The sequence below is a fragment of the Corylus avellana genome, chromosome 1, assembly GCF_965113065.1.
Source record: "Corylus avellana chromosome 1, dhCorAvel1.hap1.2, whole genome shotgun sequence".
NCBI lineage: Eukaryota > Viridiplantae > Streptophyta > Magnoliopsida > Fagales > Betulaceae > Corylus > Corylus avellana.
This window is the reverse complement of record NC_142490.1, coordinates 20864810-20890903: the sequence shown is the minus strand read 5'-3', so window position 1 is coordinate 20890903 and position 26094 is coordinate 20864810. Positions and strand designations below refer to the sequence as shown.

Sequence of the window (26094 nt, the reverse complement as noted above, 5' to 3'; positions counted from 1 at the left end):
CATCATTTGAGAATTAACTTAAAAAAAAAAAAAAAAAAAAAAAAAATTGAATGTATAGCATTTCTCAAAAAAAAAATTGGGTGGTTTAGCCTTTCAACTGAATGGCTAAAATTGGGGTGGCTTGGTTGTTCCATAATTTTTTTTTTTTTTTTTTTTGAAGTTTAAATTTTTAATTTTTTTTTAAGACACGTGTCAGAATGTGACATAAAGTAATCGAAATAAAAAAGTACTAAGGTAATACTTAAAAAATCAATGGCTTTTTGTTTTTAAGTATTAAAAAAAATAATTAATCCTTATTTATTAACTAAACTTACCACGTCACTCCAGCTCCACAAACCACAATTCGACACGACTTAGCTCATTAAAGACATCCTCGTACCTTCTGATGGGAGCCCCACCACAAATTCGACTTTCACACTGTAGAAGACTCTTTGCTTGCGACACGCAATAGCTCCCTGTCGTTTCTTTCACATGTCCCGAAGACGTTTTTTTTTTTTTTTTTTTTCTTTTTCTTTTTCTCCTTTCTTTCTTTAGGCTACTTTTTTGATCTCATTTTTAGGCTACTTTTTTGATCTCATTTTTTCTTCGAGATTTGATACGGACACAACACAAACTCAACTCATGGCCAACTTCACTTTTACGTGCAAAAAAATTTGAATTTTAAACAAAACAAATTTTTTTTATTTAAATGACACGTAGGAGAGAAGTTGGTCATAAGTTAGATTTATGTTGTGACCTTGACGTGTCGGTGGTCTGACACGTCAGAAAACCTTCCTGACGGGGCTTTTTTTATGTGTGTGGGGCGTTAACATTTTGGGTGTCAGAAATGAAAAATTTTTGACGTGTCAAGTTAAAATTGGCACGTCAAAATTTTTTGACATGTCAAAATTGGCACGTCAAAATTTTTTGACATGTCAAAATTGGCACATCAAAAAAAAATTTTGACGTCACTTTCTGACACGTCAAAAAAATTTCTGACGTGTCAAATTTTGACATGTCAGGAAATTTCCTGACGTGTCAAAATTGACACGTCAGTAATTTAAAAATTATTAAAAAATAATAATTTTTCTTTTTAAAAATTTTTTCTGAATTTTTTTTTTCAATTTAAAAATTTATTAATTTAAATTATTTTTCTATTAAAATAATATATATATTTTTAATTCTTTTTCACCATTACCATACGGTCGACATCTCTATTCTCCAGTTTCTCAATTTTCTCAGCTCTTTCTTTTCTTTTGGGTCTCTTCTTCTAGTCCTTTTCTTGTCAAAATCCACATACGACAATATGCTTTAGATCTCCCTGCTCTTCTTTTGAAGATTTTCTCTCTCTCTCCCTCTCTTCTTTCCTCCATTTTCAAAAACCCAAACCTAAAAAAATCTTCAAAAAATCAAAAACCCAAATCAAAAAATCAACCTAAAAAATCAAAAACCCAAACTTCAAACTCAACAAATCTTCAAAAACCCAAAAAATCTTCTTATCTTTGCTCTTCTTTTTCTTCTCTTCTCCCATTTTTTTCATTTTCTTCTTCTTCCTCGATCTTCTTTTTCTCCTTTTCTTCTTCCCTCTAGAGGAGCTGGTGGCCGGCTGCATGTGCAGAGAGAAGAGGCTAGGGAGATTGAGAGAGGAGAGAGAGAGCTGAGTTTCAAAATAAAAGAAAAGGGACTAAAGAAGATGAATATATAATAGAATTATAAAGGGAAAAGAAGAGAGAAAGAAGATAGGGAAAAAGAGGGAAAAAGTTGAAACTCTCACTTGTTTTTTGATATCAGGTTTCTATCAACAAAAAAAAACCATGAAATATATATAATATATCTAAATCTGATATAAAATATATATATATATATATATTTTTTTTTTTTTGACGTGCTAAAAATAGCACGTCAGAAATTTCTGACATGCTATTTTTAGCACGTCAGGAATCTGACATTAAAAAAAAAAAAAAAAAAATGAAATATATATAATCTAAATAAACCTGATATAAAAAATATATATTTATTTATTTATTTCTAACGTGCTGAAAATTGCACTTCAGAAATTTCTGACGTGCAATTTTCAGCACGTTAGGAATCTGACATATATAAAAAAAAAAAAAAAAAGATAAAATATACATATAATATAAATAAACCTGATATAATATATATATATATATATATATATATATATAAAAGACATTGTCAAATAATGTTTATCATTCAGCTAATCTTGCAGGAAGTGTCAATGTAAAACTGTTGACTGTGTAAAAAAAAATGAAACCTGGATGCATGATTTTCTTCTGTTGTGAAAGTTAGAAAATGGAATTCTTCTTGGTAGGCTAGGCTCCCAATCTTCATTAATGAATAAATAAATAAATATATCAGAATATCAAATTCATGTATATTTCATTATTATTATTATTTTTTAATTTTAATTTTAATTTTTTTTTTATGCATGATTCCTGACGTGCTAAAAATAGCACGTTAGGAATCACGCATATTAAAAAAAAAAAAAAAAAGATGAAATATATTGACGTGTCAAAGTGACACGTCAATATTTATTGATGTGTCAATTTTGACATGTCAATAAATTTTGACGTGTCTAATTTTAGCACGTCAATAAATATTTTAATATTAATTTATTTAACTAAAAATTTTAAAAATTAAATTAAATTTAAATTTCCTGACGTGTTGAATGTAACACGTCAATAAATATTGACGTGTCATATTCAACACGTCAAAAAAAAAGTTGTTGACGTGCCACTTTTGGCACGTCAATAATTACTGACGTGGCAAAATGTGGTTACTGTTTGCCACTTCAGTAACCATCCTGTTTTTTGTTGTGGGAGAAGAAGTACCCTCTTGGATGATAAAGTTAGAGGATTCTTGTGCATAAACTTTGCACTTGGGTTGGATTCCTTTTTGTGGCATCTTTATTGTTTATTTTTTTCAGTTTAGGAGCATCGGCTATATGTGGAGGTGACAGAAGCATTGTGTGAAGAGCGAATAATTTGGAGGGAAGATAGCGTTCCTCTCATCCGGAGCATAGAAAACCCATCTGAGTTCAGGTAGCAGAACCAAACATCAGAAATTTTTCCTTGTTGTAGGATTTAGGTTTTTCTCTATCATATCACTTTTGCCTGTAAGAATTCAATATATAATTAAATGCTAATTGACAATAAAATTAGCAGCGGAATGAATAATTATATAAATACCTCTAGCCATTCTTTGCTCAAGCCAATTGAAGAACAGCTTCACAGAAACAAATCTGAAAAACAAAAAATATTGAGAGGTTCTTCTGACCTATGCCTACCAGTGAGTGCCAATTGATGGAATACACAGACCTTATTTATAGGTAGGTCAGGGGACCCTCAATTAGAGCTGTTACCTTAATTATTCCTCCCATCAAGGAATAAAAATCAAATCAATATAGCTAATTGATTCCACAAAAATCAAATCTTTAATTAAATCAAATACTTGTTTCACAAGAATTAAATCAGTGATTTAATTCAGAATATTTGATTGAAATCAAATATTTGTTTCACAAGAATTAAATCAGTAATTTAATTCAGAATATTTGATTTACACAATAAGCTTTAATTGGAATAAATTACTGAACACCGTAATTACAATAATATATGTGACATAAGGGACATACTTTAATGGAATTTCTTACATTCTCCCACTTGGCCCTTATGACACATAAATTCCTTATGGCGTTCAGTTCTATGATATGGCCAATACTTTATTTATTCCAACCATTCATGGAATCCTCCCACTCACTCAAGGAATACTACACACGAATCATGGTGGTAAAGCTTTTATATGATAAGCCGTCCCTTCCATGTATCACGATGTGTAATACCTCCCTAAATGAGTACTTTATGGATAATGTACTTTATGAATGAACTTCTTATAAGTCATTCGGGTCCAACTTTAATTTTATCCCCACGGATAAGAATAATATATGTGTGTACAAAAATCTTTATAACATAACCTTAATGTCTATAGATCAATTAAAGAGAAACTAAGCACAAATGAATTAATGAATCTCATATATTCCACATGACTTTATACTTTATTTACCGGTAAACCTTTAGTCATGGATCCGCAATCATTAATTCAATACTTATATGCTCAATAGACACTTATTGTCACTGAATGTTCTCTTTCATAGTAATACTATATGTCGATATACATACTTCTGCTTCTACTCAGTTTATTTTTAGAAAAGATAACTGTAGTAGAATTAACTCAGAAGATCTTTATGGGTCTAACTATAAAATCGACAATCTTGAAACCTTTAACAAAAATGTCTCAACCATAATGCCTGTGTAATTAATTCACAGCATGTAATGACTTTTGCTTTGGTGGTAGATGTAGCAACTGTAGTATGCTTACTGCATCTTCAGTACATATATACTGAAGTTGATTCTTTACTATCTACACATTTAGCAAAAATCAAACCTGAATAAACACCACCAAATGGTAAGTGTATCTTTAGGTTAAACTGTAGTTCTTGGTTCATTGCATATTCCATAATACTATATTGACCCAATAATCCAACTGCTATTTCAATGTCAGGTCTAATGTAGACCTGTGCATACATATGGAATATTTTTCTTCTGCTTTTGTTCCAATACATTTTTGGGACATTATCCCCTTTAATAATAGGTGCTACTGAAGATTCATAGTTCTTCATTCTGAATCTCTCTAAAAAAACTTTAGTGAGAGGAACTTTATGTAGCAAACCTAAATTAGTGCTTGCAAGCAAAATATTATCTATATATAGGACTAAAAGAAATGTAACTTTACTCCCACTGACCTTAAGGTATATTCAATGATTAACAAGGTTCTCAATAAACCCATGTGAGATAATAACCTTGTAAAAATTTTGTATACCATTGATGAGAGACATATCTTAGTCCATTAATAGATATCCTTAATTTGCAAGCTTTCTGACTATTATTAATAAAACCCCTTAAGTTGTCTTATGTACACCTCCTCCTTAAGATCCTTACTCAGGAAAATTGTTTTTCACATCCTTTTGATATAGCTCTAAAACAAAATGAGCTACTCATATCATGATAATCAATGCCTTCCTTTCGAGTAAGATCATTGGCTACAAGTCTAACTTTATATCGTTCAACATTATCCGGAAGCATCCTTTTAGGTTTTATAAACCCATTTGTAGCCTATGGCTACAACTCCCTTTGGTAAGTCAACAAGATTGCAGACTTGAATTTTAGCCAAAGATTTCATCTCCTCCTTCATGGCATTGAAACACAATGTGAAGTTATCTCCACCCAAAAAGATGTGAAAACAAATTTTGGATCATCCTTAGGTCCGACATAAAAAAATCAGACTCCTGGAAGTATACAACATAATCACTAGAGATTGTTGGTCGCCTTATTCTAAAGAATCTTCTTAATCCTACTTCATTTACTTTTGACAAAGTCTGAGTAGGTTCATTCTGAACTTGTTCCTTATGAGTTGACTGTTTTGAAACCGATTGTGCTTGAAGATAATCAATTTGATTTTCTTAAGCACAATCAAACACCCTTCATGTGAAGGGGCATCAGTCAACTCTTGTGCTTCCTCTAATTCAATCCATTGAGGATAAGCACTCACACTAAGTTCAGCGTCCTCTAGAAATTTTGAATATTAGACTCGACAATTCTAGGACTAAATGAAGAACTGTAAAGCCTAAACCCCTTGGAGTTTACTGTATAACCTATAAAATTCCGCTAGTTGTCCTTGAAGCTAATTACCTTAGGTGTGGATTATAAATCCTCACTATAGCAAGACAACCCCATATGCGTAAACAATTTGAACTTGATTCCTTTCATTCCTTAATTTAGGTGTCTTATGGACAACTCTGAATGAAATCGAGTTAAATGTATACATAGCGGTTTTCAAGGCTTCACTCCATTAGGAGAATAGAACATTACCTTTCATGTCCCTTTTTCGTGTACCTACCATAATACTATCTGCCTCTATCAAATCTTACGATCTTGATTTTCTTTTGTTTTGTTTCTCTACTTCTACCTTATAGGTATTGAAAGCATTTAATGCCCCAACCTTATGATTTAGAAGATAGAGATACATAAACCTTATATGGTTATTACCGAAAGAGATAGGATATCTCTAACCATTTAGGCAAGAAGTATGGAAAATGTTACACTTGTACATGATCTCAAGAATTTCAAAAAATCCCTTTGTTGGCACCTTTAGTGGTATAGTTGGTCTGCTTTTCCTTAATGCAATCCATATAAATACTAAAGGTAGTAAATTTCAAGAGTCATAAAAACTCTATCATTTATCGACCTTTTATTCTTTATAGAGATATATTCCAATCTCCAATGCCATAACATAGAGGATTTTCTCATTCATAAGACTCTGTTTTATGTCAACATTTATATGCAGGGATTAATTTTCCAAAAATTGGGATTTAGATCAATTTTAAATAGACCATTAATTTAATATTCCACCCAAAAGTTTTAACAATATTCAAACTTGATTTTAACAAACTAAAGTAGAAATTAAATTTCTAAAAGAATTGTGGAATATATAAAAACATTATTAAGGTCAAAATAATGTAATTGAATTTTTAAAAAATTAATCTATAGATCCCAACAACCTCCAATTGTAAACAAGTATTATTTAGAAAATCCTGCATTATGTTGACAACGTGGACCGCTAAAGCAAATTGAATCCCCATAGTCCTTAGGAGAGTCAATAAAAGAGATTCATGACACACTAGGTGTATGAGATTACCTCTATTTCAAGTCATTTATGATACTTTATGCAATCATTCTTTATATGCCCATAATTTTCCTTAGTGTAAGAGAAACAAGTATCTTAATTGCCATAACACTTTGTTGGCACCTTGTTCTCATTCATCAACTATTGGACATGATTGCCTATAAAGGTCTTTCCCTTAACATGAGTAACTTTCTGGATTCTCATGTCTTAATCTCTCATCTTCTTGAACACACATGATCAAAAGTTCCTTAATTGATCAGTTATCCTTATGTGTGCCACAAGATATTTGAAAAAATATCATATTTAGATGAGAGAATAAAATTGACCATAATGACTCAAAAAATCAACATTTAGGGACTTTATAATGAGCTGTTATGTCCTTCATTTCCATAATATGCTCAAGCACATTTTGAAACTGTAAAAGGTTTTACTTTAAAACTTTTCTATTAGGGTGCAGGCCAAAGCCTTATTGAAACTCACTAAATGTTCCTCAATGACCTTTCTTTGGCCCTAAAACATTAAGGAATAAAACCCTAATGCTTTCCTTGATATGAGATTTCATGAACGTTGAAACTTAAGCGATTTAAATCACTACAATCGTTCATGTTTAATAATCTCATGTGGCGTACTTGATTCCGTGGGAGAAGGTGATTCGTCCACATGAAACGCCAATTCAGTCTCCAAACACCCCAAAGTGAAAAGCACATTTTTCTTTTCAGTCAGGAAAAATTACCACTAGGAATTATTGGAACATAAAATACTAATAATTAAAGCAGTAGGAATACATCCAGTAACCAAGAAAAATTATATACTTTAATGCTATGAAATAACCTTATTTAAATTAACCAATGTTAATTTAATAGTAAATTTCAACCTACCTGTGGGCAAAGGTGCATCACGCATGAAATTTACTCTTTATTAATAAGACTAATAAATTTAGCATTAATAAATAAAATTTTCTGTACCTGTGGGCCTAAGAGAAATTTTATTTTCAATGTTAAATTTACTATCTTATTCTAATTAACTCATAAAAATAAAAACGTCCCTGTGGGGATTGGCAAATTAAATTTATGAATTAATTACGACACGATGTTAATTTTCTTTATGAAGTTCATATATATAATCTTGATGCAATTATCATTATAAAATCGGGATGCTGTAGCTCTCTCAAAAATTATTATGACAATTACGACTTCATTAACATCGAATTTATTTAAATTAACCAATGCTAATTTAATAGTAAATTTCAACCTACTTGTGGGCAAAGGTTGCATCACGCATGAAATTTACTCTTTAATAAGACTAATAAATTTAACATTAATAAATAAAATTCTCCGTACCTGTGGGCCTAAGAGAAATTTTATTTTTAAAGTTAAATTTATTATCTTATTCTAATTAAATCATAAAAATAATAGCGTCCCTGTGGGGATTAGTAATTAAATTTATGAATTAATTACAACAGGATGTTAATTTTCCTTATGAAGTTCACATATATGATCTTGATGCAATTATCATTATAAAATCGGGATGTTGTGGTTCTCCCAAAATTATTATGATAATCACTACTTCATTAACATCCAATAACTGTATAGATGCCACAAATAAAGTTCCCAAGAATAAAAGACAAAACCATCATGTTAGTGGGTAAACAGTATTTTTCCAAAGTACAATCGGATAGTGTCCCAGATAAGTGAAGGGGCGCATAACGGCACACTTAAGTCCCAAGACTTACCTTGCCAGAGCTTTCCGATTGCAATTTTGGATAGTACCATAAACATTCACCAACACATGAGGCTTAGTTAATTATTCTCAGGTCCAGGCATCAAACAATTTATATTTAAACAATTAAAAGAATAAATATATCCTTAAGTTCATGCATTAAAGAAACAATAATTTAATACTGAACAATTTAAATCATAAGATGAATAAAAATGCAACATAAAAGCATAATAATCTAAATAGCCTGATGGTCTTGAAGTGATCTTAGGCCCTTTATCCCTCAAGAACCCAAGTTCTAAACCCAATGAGCCCAAATCATCTAAATTTTTTTTTTTTTTTTTTTTTAAATCCGAATGGGCTATTGTATTGGGTCTTTCTTTATCGGGTTGGGCCACTTTATTGGGTTACGGGTCAGCCCACTTAATGACCCAGATCCGTTTTTTTTTTTTTTTTTTTTTTTTTTTTTTATAACTGGATCGGGCTTGGGTTAAAATAAACCCATACCCAATAGCCCAAAACACTAGACCCGGTTCCATATGGGTTTGAAAAAACCCTACCCGAATCATCATGTTCCCCAACCCGAAAAATACCCAATCCCTAGCGCCGCCGCCCCTTCCCCTTCCCCTTCCCCATTCGCCGGCCACCGGCGCCACTTCTTTAATGCGCCGGCCACGCAGAGCCGCCGCCCAACGGCAAACGGCCACTGTCCCTGGCAAGGGGCCACTGCACCCTTTATGCGGCCAAAAGCGCTGCAGGTGGGGGGGTGGGGGGGAAGACCGGCGCTGTAGTTGGAGAAAGCCGGTGCAGATCCGTGGTCTCAGCCTGGAGCGGCATCCTTACGAACGCCGGGCCCAAAACGTCTGCCCACCGCCGTTCTTCATGGGCGGCCCCCCGTGATGGGCTGCTCCTCACTGCATGCGGCAGAACGCCGCCGACGACAGGGGAAAAAACGTTCCAGCCAGGATGCCCAGTCACCGGAGCTCGCCGGCGGCCTCTGCGCCGATGGCCAGAGATTTGGCCGCCACTCCATCTACCCAACCACGGCTCAAGGTTGGTTCACGGTGCAGTTTGGCGTGGGCTTCGTATCGGGTTAGTTTCTCCAGAACTCTCGCCACAAAAGACATTGGTTTAGTCCAAAACAGAACATGTATGAAACAATTCAGAAATAAAACACTAGACAGTGTTAGAATTGCTGCCTTGTTTTAACCGTATGTATGTTCATAATATAAATAAACATAAAATAAAACTAAACTAAACCATGTTCATAATAACCAACATTAACTTAATGCTGAGCAAATATAGCCTAGAGAAGGCTCTGATACCACATGTAAGAATTCAATATATAATTAAATGCTAATTGACAATAAAATTAGCAGCGGAATAAATAATTATATAAATACCTCTAGCCATTCTTTGCTCAAGCCAATTGAAGAACAGCTTCATAGAAACAAATCTGGAAAACAAAAAATATTGAGAGGTTCTTCTGACCTATGCCTACCAGTGAATGCCAATTGATGGAATACACAGGCCTTATTTATAGGTAGGTCAGGGGACCCTCAATTAGAGCTGTTACCTTAATTATTCCTCCCATCAAGGAATAAAAATCAAATCAATACAGCTAATTGATTCCACAAAAATAAAATCTTTAATTAAATCAAATACTTGTTCCACAAGAATTAAATCAGTGATTTAATTCAGAATATTTGATTGAAATCAAATACTTGTTCTACAAGAATTAAATCAGTAATTTAATTCAGAATATTTGATTTACACAATAAGCTTTAATTGGAATAAATTACTGAACACCATAATTACAATAATATATGTGACATAAGGGACATACTTTAATGGAATTTCTTACATTGCCAACTCCCAATATATATACTAAACATACTTGAATACATTTTTATACCCAAAATTGAGAAGAAGAAAAAAAACTCCTATCCAGCCGATTAAGGGTGAAAAAGGGAAAGGAAGAAAAAGAAGAAGCAGGAAGAGGGTAACCATTTTTAAGTAACATGGTTCTGTTTCATTATGTATGACTGAATTGCCTTGCACTTGAGTTTTGTTATGTTGTTAGACCATTGTTGTATGTGCAACAGGCAGCGTTTGAAGGGATGAGGATCCACAACAATTTTTAAGAAATTGCCGTGGCAGCAATTTTGATTTGTAAGGCCAGAAATATGCCTCGTTATTAAGGTCTTGTCTTTGAAAGAGATGTTAAAAAAAACAAAAGAATATGAAAGAAGACGTGGACCTTACATATCAAAATTGTCGAACGGCAATTGCTTAAGAATTGCCGTGGATCCTGATCCAGTTTGAAGATGGTTGTATAAATATTATGAACAATGCTCCTCTTTGCACCCATTTATTATATTCATATCGCATTGGCTGATGTGCCATGTTTTAAGTAGCTTACAATGTGATTCATTTGCCAATATGATATGAGTGTAATCAATTGGATGTGAAGAATAACTTTTACTCAAATATCATGGTGTTTGCAAACTCGTCTTAAGACTTTTTACGTAAATTTCTGTTCAAATTTTGTTGTTGGCGGAGCGAGATGTTAATTTTTCATCATTATGTCATCATAAAATAAGGTTTCATTTATGTACTCTTCCAGTTCATTTTTCATCTCATGTATGATGGAGTGTCCGTACACCAAAAAAAAAAAAAAAAGTTTATTTCGTTCCCACTTTTGTTTTGAGACCATACCAAAAAGAAAAAAAAAAAAAAAAAAAAAAAAGAGTGCATATTTGACACAAGCAGGCAATTACTTTTTCTCTTTTTTTTTTTTTCTTCATAATGCAAAACCGGTGAAAAGAGTTTTCTATCCCACAACACCATCAATTTTGACTGTATTCATTTATAGCATCATTCTTTAGCCTTTTGTTAAACTAGCAAATTCATATTAGCAAGGAATTAAAGTGTCACCATGATATTCAATCTGGGTTCAATTTTAAATTGTGCAGAAACATGTGGAAATCAGAAAAGGAAGACATAAATAGAGCCAAAGGAGAGTTGTGTGATATAAACAAGTCAGTGACTTGATTTGGACGTGAATTTCTCCATCACTCTCTACTTCTCGAAATAAATCAAAGCAAGAACAGCAAAAGGGGAAAGAGTAATCACACTCAAGCACAGGGTCATTCATTATATAATAATAGCTAGGAATAATACGCAACATAAAAGAAACAAACTTCCAAAAGATAACATATATAGTAGACCATCTTCAACAACACTACAAGTTTATAATCATGAACTCAACCATTTCAACTCAAACTCAGCCTCAAAAGTTTTTGTACAAAAGACTACACGATCAGCTCCGTCCCCTCCTGTATTTTGAATCAGCTCAAGCATGCGATTTATCACAGAAAAATAGTCTTTAATGTCTGTCGCAGTTAACATTGGGGTCGCAAGCAACCGTATCACTTCGGTCACTTGCGCAAACAACTGCGGTCTGTGGACACAGACGTACACATCATTATTAGGGAACCTACTCTTCTTAGAAAATGGCACGTCTGATGAGAATATTGGAACTGTTAACAAAGCATCAAATAGCTCCGTGCGAGCTTCACTCAAGTTGGAACTGTTATCAAAATCCACGACACACAAATCATTTAATACTCTACAGAATGAGCTAAGCTTAACCCAACGAAAGGACCGACAAAACTCTATCTGCCAAGAAGGAGTATAATAGCCAGGCATATCCTTCACAGTTCACAACTGGCAACGATGATCAAAAAGAGTAATATAAGTATAGGAGAAGTAGAACATTAATTAGAACTAAATTGAAACTTTAACAAAGTCACAAAAACCCACCACATCACTCACCAGAACTTGCGCCGCGCAGGAGAAGGGTTCTTTGGCGAGAGGAAACAAGATGTCTGGCGGTGAAAACAAAAGGATGTTGATAATGTCAATTTATAAGGGGAGGAGCTCATATATGGTGTTCGAAGTGGGAAGGAGCAAGACTTTTTGAATAATATAATAAAATGCCATTGATGCACTAGAAAGAAAAAGAAAAATGTTAAGGTCACGACATAAATCCAACTTATGGCCAACTTCTCTCCTACGTGTCATTTAAATAAAAAAAAATTGATAAAAAGGATTTTGAGATCCTGAAAATTTGGGAAAAAAAAACAATTTGTTTTGTTTAAAATTCAATTTTTTTTTACACGTAGGAGAGAAGTTGGCCATGAGTTGGATTTGTGTTGTGTCCGTATCAAACCTCTTAAGACAATCATGGATGGAGGATCGGTGATTTTGATTTTATACAACGTTTTCTTGTTGGTCCGGTCGTGTATGTTTTATTGTTAATGGTGGAATTTGAAAACTTTTAAGGGGTATTTAAATTTTTAGTTAAGAAAAATCTTTTGATGTAATATAAAATTGAAAAAGGTTTTAAAGTATTTTTGGTGAATATTTTGTGATAAAAAAATATTTTTTAATTTTTTTTTAACTAAAAGAACATTATTTAAGGAAGGCCTTGGCAGGAGATTAAGGATAGTGTTTGGTATTCTTGATGAAAAAAATTATTGAGTTTGGAGAAGTTCATAGACTGCCCCGACCCGATCAAGCAGAATACTTCTTGCTCGCTCATCTATTCCTCCCCATTCGCAGATTACAATTTATAACCACATAAAGTATTAAGGGTCTCTATGGGATTGTGATTTTCAAAAATTGCGTTTTTGAAATCACAACAGCATTTGGTAAAAACTATTTTTTTTTTTTTTATCAAATATTTGTTATGCCAAATCATAATTTTGGTTTAAATTTGCGTTTTTTTCCAAATAAGCATCATTTTAGAGCATTCACAATGGAAGAGCCAAATGTTACTTTTAACTAAAATGGTTGTTCAAATTTGTAAAAAACCTCCTACAATGGATTAGCCAAAAAAAAAAAAAATGCGGATATTTGATTGGAAGAGCACAAAAAAAAAAAAAAAAAAAAAAAAAACTAAATGTAGCATCACTTTTCAAGGGAGCCATTTTATTTTTTATTGTTTCTCTCACATGTTTTCTTTTTTTTCCCAAATCTTTTCCTACTTTCCAAGGGGTGATTGGTTGTTTAATTTGGTGTTTTTTTTTTTTTAGAAATGATTTTCGGAATTAAAATTAAAATATTATTTTAATAGAATATATAGAAATATAGCTAATGGGATGTAGAGGCAATTAAAAATTTATTAGCTAAACTAGATAAATGTGAGTTTTGAAGAGCCATTTTGCATAAAAATTTGGCTCCTCCATTGTGAATACTCTTAGAGCATCTATATTGAGCTCTTTAAATAAAAGTTAAATTTGAAGAGAAAAATTCTCTTTTTTAAATTTGAAGAGCCACTTTTAAAATGAACTAAATATCAAACTCACTATATCTTCCTCTACTTTAGTTAAATAACTTTCACTATCCTTACTGGTCTTATTAAGAGCTTAATTTAGATTTGTTTTGGTAATTGGTATATTACCCAATATATTTTTCAATACGATAAAAATATTTGAGTTTGCACATTTTTATTTTTTTCCACCTATGGTTTAAATCTTATCATAAATGGTACTTGACTTACCGGAAAAAACTAATTTAATACTTCCGTTAGGGTTCGTCACACGTGTCATCATGTAGAACTGCCACGTGTCCAAAAAAAAAAAAACTAAACCTATAAAAAAAAAATTAAATTTACTGGGTGGCCAAACCCATAAATTTTCAATATATATTTAGGTTTTATTTTTTTAATTATTATTATTTTTTTTAATAATTTTTAGAACATGTGGCATTTCTAGGTAATGACACATGACATTCCATTAGTTTGGGCTAATAAAGGTACAAAGTTGATTTTTTTTTCATAAGTCAACGACCATTTATGATAGAATTTGAACCTTAGGTGAGAAAAGAAAAATGTACAAATCCAGATAGTAATGAAGTATTTAACTCAGAATATTTTAATAATTTCATAAAAAAAGAAAAGCCAAATAAAATATTAAACTTTTATTTTATTATTATTTTTTTAATTTTATAAAGGGTAAAGGGTTCTTCAAGTTCAAAGAAATGAAGAATCATAGACCGGAGCGGTGGTTTGCCTGGTGATACCGCATGTGCCTGCAGGTAGACTCTATCGGGTGATTTTTCCTTCGTGGCTTTACACGTTTGATAAAATTTGTTTATACTATCTGATAAATGAATTCAACAAAGTGGTTCTTGCTAATTTTTTTTTAAAAAAAAATAAAAGAACATTATTGAAGGAAGGCTTTGGCAGGAGATTATTAAGGATAGTGTTTGGTATTCTTGCTCAAAAAAATTATTGAATTTGGAGAAGTTCATAGACTGCCCGACCCGATCAAGCAGAATACTTTTTGCTATTTTTTTTATCAAATATTTGTTATGCGAAATTATAATTTTGATTTAAATTTGCGTTTTTTTCAAATAAGCACCCTCTTAGAGCATCCATATTGAGCTATTCAAATAAAAGTTAAATTTGAAGAGAAAAACTCATTTTTTTAAATTTGAAGAATGACTTTTAAAATGAACTAAATATCAAACTCATTATATCTTCCTCTAATTTAGTTAAATATTATTATTTTCTTTTCTTTTTTTAATTTTTTTTGGTTCTAGGTAGATAAGACTTAAGAGAGAAGGAAAATTAATATATAAGATTAAAAAACTAAATAACTTTCACTTTTTGGCACTTGGTATTTGGAGAGCCTTTTTTATCAAAGTTAAATTTGAAATAGAATAAAAAACTTGTTAAATGACTCTTTTTGTGAATTTTTTTCAAATTTTTAAAGAAAATCCAAATTTAAATAGCTCTTATAGATTGTTTTCCTATTTTAGATTAAGGATCCGTTCGTTTCGCCGTAAAATGATTTACATAACATGTTTTCCGTATTTTCGAGTGTTTAGTGCAACGTAAAATAATAGTCAACAGAAAATATTTTCTCTTGCTGATTGTCAATTTTATATTATAATTTTATTTTATTTTATTATAACTTTATTTTCTTTCCTTAATAGGGTTGGATTTGCTTTAATTATTTTCACTAGGATTAGGTTTACTATTACTACTAGGATTAGGTTTACTTTCTCAACAAGTATTTCTCTTCTATAAATAGACTAGCTTATTATGTAAAACTCAACCAATTGAATTATTATCAAATCAAATAATTCTCTCTCAAATACTCTGCGCTTTTAGCCTAGACAAAGACGCTTCTCCTTACAGAATCAAAGACGCTGCTGTTTTGATTAGTTTTCTTCATCTTCCGGTACGTCATTATATTGCATCAGTGGCATTTTATTATTATTCAAAAACTCTTGCTCCTTCCCACTTGACGAACACCATATCTGAGCTTCTCCCCCTATAAATTGACATTATCAACATCCTTTTGTTTTCACCGCCAGACGCATCTTGTTTCCTCTCGCCAAAGAACCCTTCTCCTGCTCTGTGCAAGTTCTGGTGAGTGATGTGGTGGGTATTTGTCAAAGTTTAAATTTAGTTGTAATGTTCTACTTCTCCTACTTATATTACTCTTTTTGATCATCGTTGCCAGTTGTGAACAGTGAAGAATATGCCTGGCTTTTATCACTTGCCTGCTTGGCGGATAGAGTTTTGTCGGTCCTTTCGTTGGATTAAGCTTCGCTCATTCTGTACAATATTAAATGATTTGTCTGTCGTGAATTTTGATAACAGTTCCAACTTGAGCGAAGCTCGCAAGCAGCTAATGGTTGCTTTGTCATCAAAAGTCCCCTTTTGTATGAGCAGCGACGATAGGTTCCCTGAAAATGATATGTACGTCTGTGTCGACAAACCGCAGATGTTTGCGCAAGTGGCCGAAGTGTTACGGGTGCTTGCGACCCCTTACAAAATGTTAACTGCGGCAGACATTAAAGACTATTTTTCTGCAATAATTCGCATGCGTGAGCTGATTCATAATACCGGAGGGGACGGAGCTGATCGTGTAGTCTTTTGTACAAAAACTTTTGAGGCCGAGTTTCAGTTGAGATGGAGGAGTCCATGATTATAAATTTCTAGTGTTGTTGAAGAATGAAGATGGTCTACTATGTTACCTTTTGGAAGTTTGTTTCTTTTATGTTGCGTATTCCTAGCCATTATTATTATATAATGACCCTGTTCTTGAGTGTGATTACTCTTTGCCCTTCTGCTGCTGTTCTTGCTTTGATTTATTTCAAAAAGTAGAGAGATTAATGAGGAAATTCGTGTACAAAATCAAGTCACGACTTGTTTTTATCACACAACTTTACTTTGCCTCTATCTATGTCTTCCTTTTTCTTAAGTTACATTTCCACATGTTTGTGCACAATTTTTAAAATGGAACCCAGATTGAATACAGTAAAGCTACAGAGCCTTAAAAAATCCTCCCCAAATCCGTAATTTGATGAGTTGTACCTTTCCTCTCCTTCTCTTTGTGTGGCCAGCTAACTCGCCATTAAAGACAAACACATACTCGCCAAAATCTTTGTGGCGGTCTAGGAAAGCCCATTTTTGTGCCCTCTGGTGACCTGGGTCTCGGGTGTACGGCATGGTGTGGGTTGGGAGTAGTACATCTGTACATAAATTGTAACCTTATTTTATGATGACATAATGATGAAAACTTAACATCTCGCACCGCCAACAACAAAATTTGAGCAGAAATTTACATAAAGAAGTCTTAAGACACGAGTTTGCAAACACCATGATATTTGAGTAAAAGCTACTCTTCACACCCATTGATTACACTCGCCTCATATTGGCAGGCGTAGCATATTGTAAGTTGCTTAAAACACGACACATCAGCCAATGCGATATGAGTGTAATAAATGGGTGCGACGTGGAGCATTACTCATGATATTTATACAACCACCTTCAAACTCTGCCTGTTGCACATACAATTTTGGCATAACAAAACTCAAGTGCAAGGGTAATTCAATAATACATAATAGAACAGAAACCATGTTACTTAAAAATGGTTTTCCTCTTCCTGCTTCTTTTTCTTCCGTTCCCTTTCTTCCCCAATAATCGGCTAGGAAGGAGTTTTTTTTTTTTTTTTTTTTTTTTTTTTTTTTTTTTTTTTTTTCTCTCAATTTTGGGTATAAAATGTATTCAAGTATGTTAGTATATATATTGAGACTAGGCAAAAGTGATAGAGAAAAACCTAAACCCTACAAAAAGCAAAAATTTCTGATATTTTGTTTTGCTACCTGAACTCACTTGGGTTTTCTTTGCTCCGGATGAGAGGAACACTATTTTCCCTCCAAATTATCCGCTCTTCACTCGATGCTTCTGTCACCTCCACATATAGCCGAGGCTCCTAATTTGAAAAAAAACAATAAAAATGTCACAAAAAGGAATCACACCCAAGTGGAAAGTTTATGCCCAAGAATCCTGTAATTGTATCATTCAAGAGGGTACTTCTCCTCCTTCGAAAGACACAGGTCTGGGATTTAGACAATCATGGATGGAGGATCGGTGAGTTTAGAGGTTATTCTATCATTTGGCACAAAAAGACATAAAATCATTCAATAGGAACCAGCCAGAACTTGGTGTTACTATTGTCCCAAAGTAAAAACAGTTGACAAATGACTAATGATTCAGGTTTTCTCAACTTTATTGCACAGGAAAAACCTAACACACCCTAAAGAGAGAGAGAGTGAGAGAGAGAGAGATGAGGGAAAATTATGATGTGCCCAGCGTTAAAATCACATTACCTCTCGAAGAACTCGTGTTGCCAGCTCCTCTGCAGTGTCATTAGCAAGCACAGGGACAACACGTTGAGCAAGGATACGCCCAGTGTCGTAGTGCTCATCAACAAAATGAACTGTTGGACCTGAGTATCTAACCAAGCACAAATCAACAAAAACATAATATTTGGACTTCTCTTCATATACACTATAATTAATGGAAATAAAAAAGTTGGATAAAAATGGGCAAATCCCTTATGCTTGGTCAGGAAACAATATTTGTTTAGATATATGACATCAAATGCTGCAACCTACCTTGCTCCAGAAGCAATGACTGCTTTATGCACCTTCATACCATGATAGCCTTTGCCTTCAAAAGCTGGAATGGGTGATGGGTGGATGTTTCCTATGGATCTGGGATAAGCTCGGATTAGCTCCACCGGTATAAGTTTTAGGTATCCCACTAGGAGTATAAAGTCAACCTCAAATCTCCTGAATATGATAACACGACAAATGTTAATATATTTTTGTACCATTTCAACACAACAATCTTTCCTTGGCTTATGAAATTAAAGAAATCACTTCCAAGAATCAGGCATCTTTTAACTACAAAAATTAAAGAAGAAGGATATCACAGCCGTCTTATATAGACTATTCTTGCATGATGTGATTTTGATACATTTTTCTTTTGACCTCTAACTACTAGCACAAGAACCGGACTTAAGGCTCTATATATTTCGGCTTAAAATATTTTCTAGAATTTTTTTTTCCATATTTTCCGGTATTTGGTCCATGAAAAGTTGTACCCAAAGAGATGGAGAAAGTTCAAACTTCAGTTTCACTGTGGCAAAGTCCAAATTCACCATTGCTGATCTTGATCAGCTGCCTTCCCAACTTGTGGGCTTTGGGGTTTTTGATTTTTATGAATTTCAACCTACAGAATTTTGGTGCAACCAAATAATTTCCTGGAAACTGCTTACGATATGAGTGGATCTCATCAAGTACTTGGCAGGGGTTACATAAAGGAACAATTCTTCTAAGTAACAGGCAGAAGCTACAAGTCCTCTAGGATAAGCCTAAATGAGATCTGCCACCCCAAGAAAACACAATTTAGATAGGAAAGATCAAGCTATATAGTGGCAGCACAAAAAAGGATGCACAGTTGACAAGTTACATTAAGAATTCAAAATCCATATGAGGCATCTCAAGGATTGGCTACAAGGAACATCTTCGATAATGATTGATCTAACAGACTTCCTTCACATAACAAAAATTACACTAAATTGTATTCTCCTCTCCTTTATTGAATAGTTTCTCCACTGCCTGTGGCAGAGAATGTAAGAGATTTTATAGCAATAATTAATATAATTTGGGTTTCTTCATACAAACTTCTTGCTGAGCAAAAATCAAGAACCTTCTTACTAGTGAATCTACCAGGAATAAATGAAAAAATAGACACGCAGACATAAATGTTTCGTTTTTGGGAGAAGAGCCTGACCTAAGAACAGATACAAGGTCGCTTGGGGAGAGTCCGTCAGGTTCCTCCTTTGTTTTAGGGAACAAAACAACTGGGATGCCCTTATCTCTTGCATACTCTGCCCCTCCACAGACTGCCATACAAAAGAAAATAACACACATGAATGCTGCTTTGGGATTCCATTATGCTCTTCCTAAGACATCAGTTCAAAAAATTATTAAATTTATTGAATTAAAAATTTCCATATAAATTTCCACTGTTTTACAGTTCGTAAGGAATTAAAAATTACGACTTTCAAGCCCAAAAAGACGATCAAAATAATAAAATCAGAACCATATAAAGATAAGAGAGAAAACCGCGTTTATTTATGACCAAAACAACGATGTCTCCATGAACTGATCCTCGAAGAGAAGCTTCATGAATGGACCTGAAGTTCGACCCATCACCGGACCGCTAGCTTTTTCCTTCTAACCCCATTTTTCAAATCTTTCCCATGAGAAATAGCATCATTCTCTACATTTTCTACGCCGTTTTTACACTTTAATCTTTGCTTAGACCACACCCTCTGCGGAACAGAGTGACAGGTTCTATTCGAGACCCATTTGCGGGGTTGAGAGAAAGATGTTGAAGAAATAGGCGGTGACGCCACAAAGAATGGCTTTTTGGTGTTTAGGACTGGTGGGATCGTTGGGTTTGAGCAAAACCCAGAAAGCAAGCTCTGGATTTCCATTGAAATACCGGATAAAATAGAGCTCAAAAGAATTTTATTAATTGGAAAAGATAAAATAGGGGAAACAATTGGTGATAATTTTACAGTGTTTTTTTGTGGGTTTTCCGTTAAGCGGCAAAGCTTGAAACAAAAACGGCGGTGGCTGTGGCGTTTAGCCTGGGCAGTGGCGATGGGGCTTGGGCGGTGGCGGTGGGTTTTTCAAGAGTAAACATCTATATGAGATATCTATCTAGCATCAGAACATGACCATTATTGACCAACTAATTGCTTCTATCGTGAAAGTAGATGTTTTAAATTTTCTTTGACTTTAGAAAATTTACTCATAAGGGAAAAAACATGTGTTTTTTTTTTTTTTTTTTTTTCTTAACAAACCAACATTCATTCAAACAAAGAGGAATACAAGGAGAACAGAAAATAAAACAAACAAGCTAACTAAAATTCCAACCGGTCAGATCTCAAAAAACATGAATGAGATCAGAAACAGAAAAGAAAGATGCAAATGCAGCTCGAAAAAACTCTTACCGCAGCGCATATTGGTGATGGATACTACCACAGGAAGTTCGAAAACCCCTATCAAACATCTAAATAGGCTTCCTAAAAACTGTGGAAAAAAAGTTTTCAAAAAGAAACCAAAAAGAAAAGGAAAAAAGATCCACTTCATAGACAAAGAATCTGAAGACCAAACAGATCGGGATAAAAACTAAGCAACAAAGCCAAAGAAAATTACAGAAAGTTACATAAAGTAACATAAAAAAACTTAAAACATAACAGCTGTAACGGAGGGAGGCTTCGGCGGCCACTACACAGTGCGTGGGACCCACACGCCGGAGCGTTAGATCCACACGCAGGAGTGTGTGGACTACGCCCCGGCACGTGGTGGTTGAAAGGAGCCACAAAGGAGTTCGCCGGAGAGCTGGAACGCCGGCGAAGGTGGAGGATAAGCACGTGTTTGACTGGAGCTGATGGAGAGAAGTAGATTGGACTTTGAAAAAGCCACTCTTCAAGCCTACACAGATCCGGCCGGTGGAGCGATGGAGAAGACGTTCCATGGCATGGCGGAAGCGGGGGGAGGCGATCCTTTGTTGCTGCAGTTTTTTGAGGGTCAGGGGTAAATCGTCAAAGACAATAGGTAAATCTAGAAAAAACTCTAGAAGTAAAAAAGTTCTCTTAAGAAGAGAGAAACTCAGAAGAAAGAGATGTTGGATGTTGCAAAAAGAGTGAGGAGGAGGGCAACTAGGAGGCTTTCCCTCCTCCTCAAGCTTGGCCGAAAATGGAGGCTTCAGGAGAGAGAAGGGAGTGTGTAGATATTTTGATACTTTTTGAGAGGGGGGGAAATATATGTCTCATTGACATCTTTTATGTGCAAAAAACCTAAACAAAAAATTAGAAAATATATGATTCATGGACAGTGTTACGTGAATCATTTTGTAAACATGTAATATGTAAGAGATTAATTTTATGATTTATTCTTTATTGATTGAACTTGGTTAAATAAGGATACAATGAAAAGATATAAATACAAACGAAAGTGCTAACTAATGGATAACAATTGAAACTAGCTAAGTCTCTTTAAGTAATTAAACTGCTATTACTCTAAAATATTTATTAAACTACTCTACTCTTGGATAAGGTAGAGACTTGATAACTTTAAATACTACTAGAGCTTTATAAGATATATGCTTGCAAGTAGTCTATCTGCTGTATAATTCTACTCTCATAGCATAAAATAGTGAGAATTAACCGCTCTCTTAGGAATCACTCGTTTAAATAAAGAGGCATGTTAGTTACACAATCATCTTTTAGCCTTTTTTTTTTTTTTTTTTTGTAAATTTAATATCATGTGGATCTCACACATATTCAATAATGGATTCATCCATTCACTATATGGAGATGGGTGAAAGAATAAATTTTATCATTTCTCTTTAAATAAAAAAAAAAAAAAAAAGCGAATAATTCGGCCGTACGACATTTAAATGCAATGTGCTTTGGTAGCGTAGAATTAATATATTTGTACCATAGTAATGTATCAACATGGCGATCTTCTATTACTATATCTGTATTGAAATTACTTCTTTACCCAAATTTGAGTTTTATTATTGTAGTAATACTAGAAGAAAAATGTATGTCTTTTTTATAATTGATGTGGCTTTAGAAATTACCATTTGATCAAAATTCAATAATTACATATCATAAATTTAATAGTAATTTTAAAAATCATGTAAATTTTAGAAAGACATAAATCTTTATTCTAGCATTACTCTTATTATTAAAAAACTAAATAACTTTCACTTTTTGACACTTGGTATTTGGAGAGCCTTTTTTATCAAAGTTAAATTTGAAATAGAATAAAGAATTTATTAAATGACTCTTTTTTGTGAATTTTTTTCAAATTTTTAAAGAAAAGCCAAATTTAAAGGGTTTAATAGGAATGCTCTTATAGAAATCGCAGATTGTTTTCTTATTTTAAATTAAGGCTCCGTTCGTTTCGCCGTAAAATGATTTACGGAAAATGTTTTTCGTATTTTCGAGTATTTAGTGCGACATAAAATAATAGTCAATGGAAAATATTTTATCTTTTACCGAAAATTGTCACAATTCTCGCTCATTGTCAATTTTATATTAGGATTTTATTTTATTTTATTAGAACTTTATTTCCTTTCCTTAATAGGGTTAGATTTGCTTTAATTATTTTCACTAGGATTAGGTTTACTATTACTACTAAGATTAGGTTTACTTTCTCTACAAGTGTTTCTCTTCTATAAATAGACTAGCTTATTATGTAAAACTCAACCAATTGAATTATTATCAAATCAGTGAATTCTCTCTCAAATACTCTGCGTGTTTTATCTTTTACGTAGAAGACGAAGACGCTTCTCCTTACAGAATCAAAGACGCTGCTTTTTTGGTTAGCTACCTTAATCTTCCGCTACATCATTATATTGCACCAATGGCATTTCATTATTAGGGAAAAATATAAAAAAGTCCCACAAACTACCAAACTGTTGCATTTTGGCCACTCCGTTAGTCAAAATCGTCAGTTTGGATTAGGGGTGTCAACCCAGTCCGATTTTTCGGTTTTTTGCCAAAACCGGAACCGGAACTGGGGTACCCCGGTTCTCTGTTTTGGGAAACTGGAACCGGAACCGGTTTTACCCAGTCCGATAACCGGTTTTTGAAAAAAATTATTGTTTGGGGCTTATTTTAGGTATTGGGCCTAAAATAAGCCCATTATTTTTTTCATAAGTTAGCTCATTTAAAAAAAAGCTATTAATCTTTTTGTCTAAATTAAAGATGCTTTATTGTGATTGTTCCAAATAATTAAAAAATAAATCTAAAAAAGCCTAAAAATCCTAAAAAATCAATGTTTTTGCCTATATGAGACTAAGAAATAAAAATTCAAATTTTTTAAAATACCCTAAAAATCATTTTAAATTAGATACATAAAAAAAATATTAAACAATAAAAAGTAAAAACAAGTATGTAAATAAACCAACATGCACAAGAAATAAATACCCCTTACTACAACAATTCAAAACCCAAAAAAATAAAAAATAAAACAAGTATTTAAATAATCTACCAATCAAAAGAAATACACTCACAATAAAAATAGTTCACAAACATATTACAAAGACAATATATATATATTATTTAATAAAATAATACCCGGTTCCGGTTTTCCTGGTTTTTACCTGGTGCCAGAAACCGGGACTAGAACCGGGGTCCCGGTTTTTTTATTTTTTGCAACCGGAACCGGAACCGGGTCCCTGGTTTCCCGGTTTCCCGGTCCCGGTTCCGATTTTTCGGTTATTTTTGACACCCCTAGTTTGGACAGAAAATGCAAAACGACATCGTTTTATTATGGGTAAGTTACTACAATGCCCTTTTATGAAAAAAAAAATTAAAAATTAAAATTAAAACAACAAGCAAAACAGCGCCGTTTTGTCCTCTTCTTCTCTTTCTCTCCCACTCATCTTCCTCCACCGGACCACTGTGCATAAAATCACACCCCAAAATTGCCAAAATACTTCATCAGGTTGCCACACTCTCCCACGACATCCAAATCAACGGGCACCGACCAGCGGTCTCGCCACCGAATCCATAGTATTCAACATCGGCTCAAGCTCGCCAAATCTTGCCACAGGTCACCATCAAGGTCACCAGGCCTCACTCCCTAAGGTTTGTCAAAGGCCATTTTTCTCTTTCTTTTGCAGAAGAATGAAGAAAGGATGCTGGAAGCCAGGCACAGTTGCGCAGATCGGTGCGAACTTGCGGACCAGTGGTCTCGCCAGTGAAACTTCAATCCCGCCAGCAAACCTGCAGTTTCGCCAGCACCCGCGGTCTCAGCTTAAGTTTGCCAAACCTCGCTTCCTAAGGTTCACCAATTCACTTCTCAAGGTTGCCGACCCCACCGCAGGTTTGCCAAGCACTCTCCGGCAGAGACCTGCTGCTTCTGCGATCGCCAATCCACGCCATCGTCAATCTGCGACGTGGTTCTCTCTCCGTGATCGCCAACCGTTTTTTCTCTTCTTCTATTTCCCCTCTCTCACTCTCGCTCACCAGTACCTTAGAACCAGGGTAAGGATTTTGGGGTGTGATTTTGAAACAGAAGAAGCAAGCAAATATGCAGGAGAACAAATGCAGAGGAAATCAGTTTTGTTCTTCTGCATTTTTGGGGTTCTGCACTCAGTTCGTACTTCAGGTTTCTTTCTCTCTATTTGCGGTGAATGTAGAAGAACAAAAATTTCTTTAGTAAATAAGCTAAATACTGTGGATTCAGTAGCGGGACCGCTGGTGGAGGAAGATGAGTGGGAGAGAAAGAGAAGAAGAGGACAAAACGGTGCCGTTTTGCTTGTTGTTTTAATTTTTAATTTTTTTTTTCATAAAAGGGCATTGTAGTAACTTACCCGTAACAAAACGACGTCGTTTGACATTTTTTATCCAAACTGACAGTTTTGACTAACGGAGTGGCCAAAATGCAACAGTTTGATAGTTTTGGGAGCTACTTTATCACTTTTGAAACATTAAGGAGCTAAATCAAAAACGACTAATAGTTTATGGGGCTTTTTTATATTTTTTCCTTATTATTATTCAAAAACTCTTGCTCCTTCCTGACTTTATATGATTAACATGTATGCTTAATTTTAGGATTGGTTTTTTTATTTTGATTATTGTGTTGTGTTGTGAGCATACTTCTGTACTCAGTATTTCTTTAGTGGATCTGGAGTGAGGAATTTTTAGAATCATACGCATTTAGTTTTTTACTCATCTTATTTTGACTGTATCTATTGTAGGTTGCTCCTACAAAATATAGAGGTTCACTAGGAACCTTATGTCAAATTGGCACATGCCTTGGGATTATTGCGTCTCTTTTTCTGGGAATTCCCTCTGACAATGATCCACATTGGTGAGGTTCTTCTCCACTTTGTTTCTGTGAAATTTGTCCATTTGTTATATCTTACCTGCATATGTAGGCATTTTTTGTGTGATAAGAGTAATGAAAATCAATTCGTCTAAAAGTTGCAAGAATTTAAAGGTTTATATCGTGGCTTTGGAAAAGTAGGCCAGGAACTGCTAGGATTTGTAAGACCTTGAACAGATGATTGTTAATCCATATGCCAATGTTATGTTTATCACTTGACGAACACATATCTGAGCTTCGATCTCCCCCTATAAATTGACGTTATCAACATCCTTTTGTTTTCACCGCCAGACATCTTGTTTCCTCTCGCCAAAGAAGCCCTCTCCTTCTCTGTGCAAGTTCTGGTGA

At 33.9% G+C, this 26094-nt stretch overlaps 1 pseudogene across 1 annotated transcript; it reads right to left on the bottom strand.

Annotated features, from left to right (window-relative positions):
- Nucleotides 1–17636: 17636 nt before the first annotated feature.
- LOC132170577 (phosphoribosylglycinamide formyltransferase, chloroplastic-like) lies at nt 17637–20597 on the bottom strand (annotated as a pseudogene). The gene is made up of 5 exons (XR_015909825.1): nt 19954–20597; nt 19619–19730; nt 18436–18612; nt 18148–18274; nt 17637–17750 (listed from the first exon to the last, which is right to left on the bottom strand). The product of XR_015909825.1 is annotated as a phosphoribosylglycinamide formyltransferase, chloroplastic-like (transcript).
- Between the last annotated feature and the right edge of the window lie 5497 nt (nt 20598–26094).